We start from the raw sequence: 10682 nt of genomic DNA, 5'->3' as shown, positions 1-10682 counted from the left end.
AACCTGGACCAGCTGTGGCTCTTTTATTGCAGCGTACACATACCCTGAGGCGCAGGGAGAAGTAACTGGCCCTGGAGGGGCCATGGCCAGGCTGAAAATTGGACTCAGATCTCTGGCATTCCAACCAGAGGTTTAGCCAGTACAGCATCCCCTGCCCACGCCCCCCATTCCTGTGCTCCCCCCCCCCAGTGCTGCAAGGGAACAGAGGGGCCGCAGGCCCTTTGTGGTCACTGATAAGGGTCTCAGGGAATGTGGTGGGGGCCCCTGCTCAGCCCACACTAACTGCCTGGAGACAGCCCTTGGTAAGAGGAGGATGCTGGTCCCTCTGCAGAGGAACCGACATCCAAGAGGGAGGCTGCAATAAACCTTCAGAGAGCGCTTGTGGAAGGGAGGGGGAGCTCTCACCATCCAGGGCTCTGGGAGCAGGAGAGCCAGGGCTATGGATTAAACAGCTTCACACCTGGTGATGCCAGAGCCACATGCAGGACACAAACCCCTGCTCCAGGGAGGGCTGCACTTGCTGGCTTACGAAGGAAACGTGTGGCAGGGGCTTGTTCTGAGGACATGTCTGAGTGTGTTCAGCTCTTAAGGATTTTATTTACTGTGCTCCCAAGGTCAATGTTGCAGCCCCTCTGCTGGCTGGTGCTGAGCACTGGACAGGCGCGGGACGTGAGCTGGGAGCACGCACGGTGAGGGGGGCGCTGTGGGGCAGGCAGGGCCTGGTACTGGAGCCCACGCTGGCCAAGGACACAGACTGCCAGGGCAGGTGCAAGACTGTACACAATACCCCCATTGCTGCTGCCCCCTCCCAGACCAGCCTTTATCGTGCCAGGCTGTGCTCTCCACCCCGCTGGCCAGGACCACCCCCGCCCGGCCCTCACCCCCTCGGGCACATGTGTAGGGACCAGGCCGAGTGCGCCATTATCCGGCTGGCTGCTCTCCCTGGTCAGGCTATGGGACAACCCTGGCATCATTCGGAGACGTGTACGGTATCCCCATGCTGGGGCTGATGGTCCTACCTGTCTCACTGAAGGGAGTGAGCCCAGCCCCCAGGAGCGGGAGGGAGAGACGCTGACCTAAGGGTTCAAGATAACGTGGCAGCCTGGGGCACAGCACTGGGCCCCCTCCCTTCTCTGTGCCTGAGCCTGAGCCTGGTTCGGGACGGGTCAGCCACCTTCGCCCACCTCCCTGGAGAAGGAGAGTGCTGAGCACACAGTCCTGCTGCTTTAATTATTTATAGGTACCATGGGCATAACATGTTCGAATGACATTTGCACTGGAGCCTGGCAGCGCAGATCAGCACTGAGCCAAAAGGAACATGTCAGCGGCTTTATGGCTGGTTAAACCTACGTCAATCACAGCGGCGCACTCCCTTCCTCACCCCCACCCCTCGGCACCCTCTCCCTGCCCTGCAGAGAGCCCGCCCGCAGCACCAGAGTGACAGATTGATAGGCAAACCCACCGACATCCAGTCGTAAGTCATCAGGCTGTTTTATGGGTAAATCACAAGTAATAAGCTTTCCCACTAGAATTAGAATGACATCCCGGAAAATTATGTTCTGGTTTAACAGAGGATGACGGAAAAGCAATGGGCTCCCGCAGAGGGGAGTTGCTGTCCTCTCTGCCTGACAAGATCCTGCCACCTGCAGATTCAGCGCCGGAGCAGCAGCTCTGTGCCAGACTGAGGGCAGTGAGAAGGGACACAGCTACCCTGTCTGTCCATCCAGCCAGCAACACCTACCTTTCAACAGCCCCCGATGCCCAGGCTCCATCAGTGCTGTTAGCGACCTACCGTGTGCAGAAGCTCCATGTTTATGATTCAGCCACAGGGCGATGCAGCCCAGGGTGCATGGAGTGCTGAGTGCACCTCTGTGAGACGGTGAGACTTGCTCTGCTGGGCAAAGGTACAGAGCAGACACCAGGTCAGGAGGTGCTGCACTGACCTGTGCCCTTGCCAGCTCAGCTGGGGTCCCCAGAGCAAACCAGGGAGCTTCCTGCTTTACTGCCTGCCCTAGTCTTGGGAGCCTCGAGCAGCGGGGTGCCGCGCTCACACACACAGACATTCATTCTGTGGGAGCGTGGCCTCGTTTAGGGGCCCTTTCTGCAAACCTTGGAGCCAAGGGGGTGATGCACATGGGTGAAATTCAAGCCCTGTGTGTCCGTGGGGTTTACATGGAGCACAGGCCTTGTCCTTGCTCCTACACAAGAGAGAATTTCACCCTACATAAGACCTACTCATGTGAGTGCAGGATGCAGAACTGGGCCCTAAACTCACAGGCCAGGCTCCCCACTTGGTGCTGTAAAGATGAGAGAGAGCTCTCATCTGAGCCCGTTAGGGTAACTTACCCTGGTGATGCTGGCACAGAGCGACGCCCCTGGTCGTTATCCTCCTGCCCAGCCTGGGGAGGCCAGTGCCTTATGCTTCAGTACCTTCCCAGGCTCCATAGAAGGACTTCTTCCCTACCCTGCCTGACAGCTTCTTATTCAGCCTGGGCAGCCTGCAGCAGGCGCTGGAGTGAGCCGGTTCTGAGCAGCCTGTGGATCAGAGCAAGGTTCATTGTTGCACCTGCAGGAAACACGTGTTATTCGGTCCATCTTATTCCTCTTTCGTAACCTTACAATTTTGTGATCCATCTTCCTCCCAGCTTCTGCTGACGAAGGCTCAGCAGAACATACCTTCCCCTCCCAGCTCCATCTGGAGGCGGCTCAGGCCTCCGAATGAACAGGCAGGAGATACACGATGTCAGTCCTAGCTTTGATAATTCCTGCCACTTTGAGTAGGAGAATCCAGCATACAGAGCCCATGACTCCTGAAATGTCTCCATCTCTCCTGCACATTTGACAGTGCTCGCTGCTCTGGGATTTAAAGCTAATTGATCCTAGTCTGTCTCTTAGCATCCCGGCTTCTAGAATGTCATTTTCTTCAGAAAATGCTCCTTTGCCGTGACTGAGAATTGTGACCACATATTGATTGGAGGCCAGGAAAAGCACTAGGGCCATGGGGACTAGATTAACTTTTTTTGGAAAATGGTTTCACAGTTATTTAGAGAGTCACTCAGTTAATTTCAGGTCATTTATCCCCATTCCTTTCCCTGTGCTCGAGCCAGGCTCCCCCTCCAGAGCATGGCCTGGGATGGATCTCTCTCTGTACTGCTCTTTCTCCTGGTGGGAGCTCTGCAGCTGATGGGAGTCCAGAAAAAGGGAATAAAGCCCTGTTTACGTGGAATAGCAGTGTCCCCGCCCTGGATCCCACCTGTTACGAGGTATAGCTGCCTGGCCTGGCTGGAAGCGTGTTGCACTCAAATGAGGAGGTTACAACACATTTCTCACCACTCAGAAGAAAGACTTGTGACTAACCTGAAGGGTAAGTGGCCCCCATTGCGTGCACACAGCTTTGACATGCCTTTTGGGGCACTAAGAGCTGCAAGCACAGGTGACAGAATTCACCCCCCAAACCTAGCTGGGACATGTCAATTCTAGCACATGGGCCTGCAGGTCTATTGATGGGAACGGGGCTGGAGGGGCGGCTGGGTGGATGTGGCAGCCCACATCACACCCACCTCCTTGGCCAATGATGCTTTGAGATCCAGTGCCACTATAGCCTTCATGTTGGCGTGAGCACCATGCTCACTGTCTTCACCACACAGGAGCGAGGCTGGGGGCATATTTACCAGGTGAGTCTCCCTGGGCCATGCACTGAGGATGACCTTGTTTCTCAGCACAATGGCACTGCACTTACACTGTGTAAATCCAGTATCAAAAGACTCCATGGCCAACTTCCCTCTAGAAATTCCTTCTTTGTGCTTTACAAGAGCATGCCCAGAACGTTTAGTGCTTTCCATCTCAGGTGGTGGTCACCATAGCCTGCCTGGCCAGGCGCCTCCCATCGTGCTGGGGTCCATGGGACAATGGACCAGGGCGGCACCACGATCTGGCTTGCCGCAGAACAACGATTTCTTTCTGAAATATTTCAAAGCATTTTTTTCTTTGGGGAGAAAGTGTAGAAGTCAAATAGCTCCTGAGGTGGAATATATTCCAAATGTCAACACAATCTGTGCTACAGTACGGCTAAATGTGATAATCTTAACGCCTGGCTTCTTACTGTCAGTGGCACTGAAGTCTGATGGATTGACAAACAGCCAGAACGACATGCAGTCCTAGATGATAAGGGCTCTCCAGGGAAATCATAGCTCTTTAAAGATGTTGGCAGCTACAAGCAACCACCTTTTATATTTAAAAGGATTACAAGCACTGATTGCACTTCCTGGGGTGAGATTGTTGGGGGTTTTCTGGTCACCTTTCTTCACCAAAGTGAAGCCTGTGTAGCTAACCGAGCCTTTCCAACAATTATTTTGAAATAATGATGGTGTGTCATGTTGGCTGCAATGAGTATTTTTAATGCCTAATTTGTGTGCAGTCTGAAGGGATTTCAAGTCAGAGGTGAGTGCCTCCTGACTAGAAATGAAGCTACAATTGGCTGATTCAATGGGGGATAAGTCAGGGTGGATCGTTCTGTTAGGGACGCGTGCTTCCTCTGGCGGAGGTGGGATTAGAACCTCGCCGGTTGCCATGGTTAAAGGGATGTGTTCTACTGAGAAGGGTTTGGTGTCTTCTCCCTGAAATGAACATCTGGATGAAGTGGAGCTCACCAGCATAGGTTTGCTACAGCAGTGAGACAGGGCAAAGGAAAAATACACATCTGTGTAAAGCCAAGTGCAGCTTGAGTAATTAACAATTCCTGTGCCATGAGCCATTAGTTCTGCTTAGTGATGAATGGAAAACGTCAGAAGACAGCAGCTGGATGTGCTAACCAGTATCTGGGAACAACTGGCGAGAACATGGAACATGTTTGCCACGTAGTATGGGCCAGCAGATGAGGCTGAGGGCGGGGAGTCAAGAGCCATGGACCGTCACCAGCTCTGTCCCAGACTTGCTGTCTGGCCTTGCGGGAGTTGCTTCCCCTCTCTTGGCCGCAGGTTGCAGTGCGAGGATGCTGAACTCACTCTCCTCTGTATGCGCCCAGTGATCTCTGCGGGAATGACCCTAGCACTGGATGCTACGTTTACCAGAGGCATGTCGTTACTTACCTGCAACAGATGCATAACCCTGATCATCTCGCACTCTAGTGGCTTTTCCAGTCTCCTGGAAGCTGTAACAGCTCTGCCAGCCCTAAACATTTCCCTCAAAGGCTCATGGAGGGTCAATAAACTCTTGATTCTAGAAAGCAGCTTCCTGTCAGGAGCTGGGTGAGACTCTTTGGGACAACAGAGTGAGGAAGCTGGAGACACAATTACTTTCTCACTGCAAGAGTTGGGGGCTTTGCTGTGGGAGCCAGGTGCAGAATGGCTGCCTATGCCTCCTCAGTCTCTCTGTAGGGGTGGTGGGTCCCCGCAGGTTAGACAGGCAGCTGTTTGCATTCCTGTCTCTGCAATATCGTCTGCTTTTCAGCTCTGGTTCTTCCAAAAGTTCCTCAACAGCATCAATGAGCTAATTAGCTGCAGGGTGAACAGCAGAATGCTGTTCATTTAACTCCCGCAGAATGAACATAAGAACGGCCAGGCTGGGTCAGACCAAAGGTCCAGAGGGAGTGAACCTAACAGGTAATGATCAAGTGATCTCTCTCCTTCGATCCATCTCCACCCTCCGACAAACAGAGGCTAGGGACACCATTCCTTACCCATCCTGGCTAATAGCCATTAGCGGGCTTAACCTCCATGAACTTATCCAGTTCTCTTTTAAACCCTGTTATAATCCTAGCCTTCACAACCTCCTCAGGCAAGGAGTTCCACAGCTTGACTGTGCACTGAGTGAAGAAGAACTTCCTTTTATTTGTTTTAAACCTGCTACCCATTAATTTCATTTGGTGGCCCCTAGTTCCTATATTATGGGAAAAAGTAAATAACTTTTCCTTATTCACTTTCTCCACACCACTCATGATTTTATAGACCTCTATCATATCCCCCCTGAGTCTCCTCTTTTCCAAGCTGAAAAGTCCTAGCCTCTTTAATCTCTCCTCATATGAGACCCATTCCAAACCCCTAATAGTTTTAGTTGCCCTTCTCTGAACCTTTTCTAATGCCAGTCTATCTTTTTTGAGATGAGGGGACCACATCTGTACGCAGTGTTCAAGATGTGGGTGCACCATGGATTTATATAAGGGCAATAAGATATTCTCCGTCTTATTCTCTATCCCTTTTTTAATGATTCCTAACAACCCGTTTGCTTTTTTGACTCCTGCTGCACACTGCGTGGAGGTCTTCAGAGAACTATCCACGATGACTCCAAGATCTTTCTCCTGAGTAGTTGTAGCTAAATTAGCCCTCATCATATTGTATGTACAGTTGGGGTTATTTTTTCCAATGTGCATTACTTTACATTTATCCACATTAAATTTCATTTGCTATTTTGTTGCCCAATCACTTAGTTTTGTGAGATCTTTTTTAAATTCTTCACAGTCTGCTTTGGTCTTAACTATCTTGAGCAGTTTAGTATCATCTGCAAACTTTGCCACCTCACTGTTTACCCCTATCTCCAGATCATTTATGAATAGGTTGAATAGGATTGGTCCTAGGACTGACCCTCGGGGAACATCACTAGTTACCCCTCTCCACTCCAAAAATTTACCATTTATTCCTACCCTTTGTTCCCTGTCTTTTAACCAGTTCTCAATCCATGAAAGGATCTCCCCTCTTATCCCATGGCAACTTAATTTACGTAAGAGCCTTTGGTGAAGGACCTTGTCAAAGGCTTTCTGGAAATCTTAAGTACACTACACCCACTGGATCCCCCTTGTCCACATGCTTGTTTATCCCCTGAAAGAACTCTAACAGGTTAGTAAGACATGATCTCCCTTTACAGAAACCGTGTTGACTTTTGCGCAACATTTTGCTGGGAGCTTGGCTTGCCTGTCTGTCTGTCTGTCTGACTGGCCTGTCGGTCTGTGAATTCCAACTGCAGCCACCATCACAGCCCCCAGGCAGCAGACCAAGAATGAGCAGAAGCATTGTTCAACGAGGACTGTTCTCTAGGCTGCTCTCCAGGATCTACCGCGTAGAGCCCTTTGGCATATTGGGGGTTAAACCCCCCAGGTGCAGAGAGGACACAAGAATGGCGGTGACGAGAAGACTAATGATAGCGACGCACTCCTTGCGCAGTAACATTTCAGCATAGCCTGTGCAGCAGACGAGGCGCGCTCAGCAGATGCAGGTCCACCCCATGGCCACTTTCCATTGCCATTCTGCTGCAGGACTGACTCCCTTTGCCACCAGGCTCGCAGCACGGCAGCGTGTGCAGGTGATGTCCTTGTGGAGCAGCGGCTGGAAGTGGGAAGAGGCTGACTTCCCAGCATTGCACAGCCCAGCCCAGAGCCTGTTTTCCCAGGCAGGAGGCCCATACCAGCCGGTAACAGGAAGCTGTGACTTCTAGTCCTGATGGCACTGCTATTAATGAGTATTCAGCAAGGCGCAGGATGGAGTTTAGTGGCAGTGCCCAGGAGCAAGGTTTCAAGGCCAAGTTAAAATTAATGATTTTGTTTCTCTCTGTGAATTCTGTGGGTATGGCGGTTCCTGGAGTGGTACCAGCTGTCTGGGACCTTCCCTGGAACTCAGCTTCAGAGGTTTCTGCTTCGGAATCCTAGCTCTGTATGGTGCAGACAAATGGACACGGATGCCTTCTACTGCCCAGAGTCAGACTAGTGTGCATAAAGAGAACGGCAGATAGGCCTCCTTGTTAGCCAGTCCCTGGTGGTCCCAAGGTCTGAAATGTGGAAGCTGCACTGAGGAAAAGTCATAAATAAAATCCATTTGGAATGTTATGTCTAAATGTTCTCTGCCTAGACCATCTCACCAGCCCAAGGCTGCAGCCTGCAGTCTCAGCGCTAGCAGCCTAGATGCTAAACTGAACATATGCAAGGCAATAAGATAAGAGCCTGGATGCTGCATGAAACAGCTATTCAGCAGCTGAAGGACGCATGGGGCCTGGACAGTAACTGAAGTGGTTATGGCTGAAAAACTGTAGGGAGCCCAGATATTAGCGGGGGACAGGACAGGTAGCGCCGGGAGACTCAGACGGCGGCGCACAAGCCGCACACGGCTCTTTGATGCGCCTCCCGCAGCTCTTTGCAGCACACCCTGTTAAAGCGCTGTGTGAGTTAATTATTAACCAGTCAGGAAGCTTTTACTGGGTTAACCGCCAATTACAGTTCAGCTAAGTTCTCTCTAAGCTGCGCGGCAGCTTATTAAACACTGCGCAGGCACTCAGGGCTCCGGCGGGGAGAAATGCCCCTTCCCCAGCCCCAGGGCCTCTCCCCTGGCTGCGGCAGGTCCGGGGCTGGGCTGGGTCAGGGCTGGGGGACAGGTGTCCCTCCCCCGACTGGCCCCGGGACAGGTGCCCCGACCCAGCCCGGCCCCAGACCTGCCGCGGTCAGGGGACAGGAGCCCTGGACCTGCTGTGGGAAGAGAGAGCTGAGGGGAGTCCTCTCTCCCCGCTGCAGCCCCAGGGCAGCCTGTACCCCAAACCCCTCATCCCTGGCCCCACGCCAGAGCCCGCACCTGCAGCTGGAGCCCTCACCCCCACTCCAACCCTCTGCCCCAGCCCTGAACCCCCTCCCACACTCCAAACCCCTCAGCCCCACCCCCACCACATGAATTTTGTTATGTGCACCAATACGGAAGTGATCGCATCACAAAATTAATTCCACACATGAGTGGGAAAAATTAGAGGGAACACTGCTGGTCAATCATTCTGCTGTGGGAATTTTATATATAAATAGTAAATGAAACAAGGAATTCACATGCCTGTGGCTCTGTTGATCCCCTGAGGTCTGAGTGTCACTGAGTTAAAGGACTCTTAGGCCTGGAAGCAGCTCCGCTGGAGGCTACAGGGAGAAAGGGGGTGTGGTTTTTCTGAGCAGCTGATTACCAGACCTATCATTTCCTTCCCCATTTGTAAGGCCCGGCTCACACTCTGGTTACCAGAGATGTATTTTTCTCCTGGGGTGTATAGACATCACACTCTTTTTTTCATTTTCCCTTAATGATCCCGGCAGATCGCATCCATCTTTTGTAAATAACTCTCCAGAGGAAGTTTGGACATCTTGCCTTCTGGAATTCAACATGGCACCAACATTATGCACAATGTGTGATTGTTACAGGTGATTCTGCGGCAGCATCTCTGCGTGGATGGCTGGGGCAGGGAGCTGGGTGGTGCTGCCGCAGTGCCCTGACTTTACTGGACATCTGGAACACAAAGACAATGAACGTTGCAGGGCTGGTGTCCCGATGAGTTAGCTGCAAACGCTACAGTTCTCCAGACCTGCAAACCTCCTCTGTGCTTCACCTACACGGAGCAGGCAGGGCTCGATTCACTGCCCAGAGGGTCACCGTGTCTCCTTAGCCCCTGCCTTGGTTGTGGTCAGTGACTGAGCGTCGGAGAAATCTGTACTTAGCTGTCTGGAGCCCACCGCATTAAACAAAGGGAAAAGGGACAGAGCCCCAACTGGGGCAAGTCGGCTGCAGCTCCACGGTAGCCAATGGGGCTGGATCCCCAGCTGGTGTCAATCAGCAGTAGATCTACTGCAGCAGCCAATGCAGCAGCACGTCTACCAATCTTTGACAAAACAGCTTTCAGATAAAGTCGGGATCAGTGGAGCTGCGAGGAGTCACCCCAGCCAAGAAGCGGGGCTGTCCCAGGCTTCCTTCAAGTCAGGTCAATAAACGAGTGTGTCAGAGTTACAGGAATGGTGACAACAGCAGCTGGATTTTCAAACAGCCTTCAGATTATGAGCGTGCAGAGGTACTTGCATCTTCAGAGAGACCCACACGTGTGCACACACACACACACACACAATTCCCCACTCTACACACACCATGCCCTACTCTGTGCACACACACATGCGATGCCCCGCTCTGCACGCACACACAATTCCCTGCTCTACACACACACACACAATGCCCCACTCTGCAGTCACTCACGGGATTTGCAGAAACTCACATTTTTGGCTATTTTAGGGGGCAGCATGGGCCCAGTCTGACACTGGCCCTGGGTGTTCTCTGTGCACTAGAGACTGACTGGCCCTTCGTGGGGGTGCTGCCCTCTGACATCTATAAAACACTGCAGAGTTTGAGGAGAACTCACACTCCCAGTTTTCAGCAAAGCCAGCTGCCTCGCTAGCCCTGGAGGAGGGGCAGGTTTGGGCCCTCATGAACTGTCTATGAAAACAGTCAAATGAGAAGGAAATGAGGCTTCTCTTGAACCTGAGCTACTGAAGCTGCACGGACCCTCCCCTGCCGGGAGCCTCACTGCTGTTGAATTGTCCAAGCAAGGAGAAATAATAAAAAAGGGGAGAGGAAATCAATGTAGAAAACACTCTTCCAAGCCTGGCCTGTACTGTGGGAGGAGGGCTGGCGTGAGAGTCCAGGGTGCACCTCAGGTGTGGTGTTGGAATCACAGCTCCTCCTTTTGCTAGCAGGGGGTCTGGTTTCTTGTTGGGAATTTGATGTTCTGCTTATTCATCCACAGTGTCAAAAAGCAAAATCTGTGTCTTGGCCTGGGCCTATTTCTGTGCTGGCAGCTTCAGCTGGCTTCTGGGAGTCCTGCATCCAGGATGGGAAGCCTCTTACAGCTAAGCACATGGTTAAACACGGGAGACAGGATGGCATGTAGGAAACATCCATAGCTCTGCG

The 10682-nt window shown here is 52.2% G+C and overlaps 1 protein-coding gene across 1 annotated transcript in view; it reads right to left on the bottom strand.

Annotated features, from left to right (window-relative positions):
* Nucleotides 1-1531: 1531 nt before the first annotated feature.
* Nucleotides 1532-10682, bottom strand: part of CDH22 (cadherin 22) — a 206743-nt gene continuing 197592 nt past the window's right edge. Inside the window, exons 11-12 of the transcript XR_012154631.1 lie at nt 2347-2535; nt 1532-1891 (exon numbers count right to left, since the gene is read on the bottom strand). The gene's annotated coding sequence lies outside the window, so the exon portion shown is untranslated. The remainder of the gene's footprint in view (nt 1892-2346; nt 2536-10682) is intronic.

Source organism: Lepidochelys kempii, chromosome 13, assembly GCF_965140265.1.
Source record: "Lepidochelys kempii isolate rLepKem1 chromosome 13, rLepKem1.hap2, whole genome shotgun sequence".
Lineage (NCBI taxonomy): Eukaryota > Metazoa > Chordata > Testudines > Cheloniidae > Lepidochelys > Lepidochelys kempii.
Note: the sequence above shows the minus strand (reverse complement) of the source record. Positions and strands in the feature narration are given on the sequence as shown.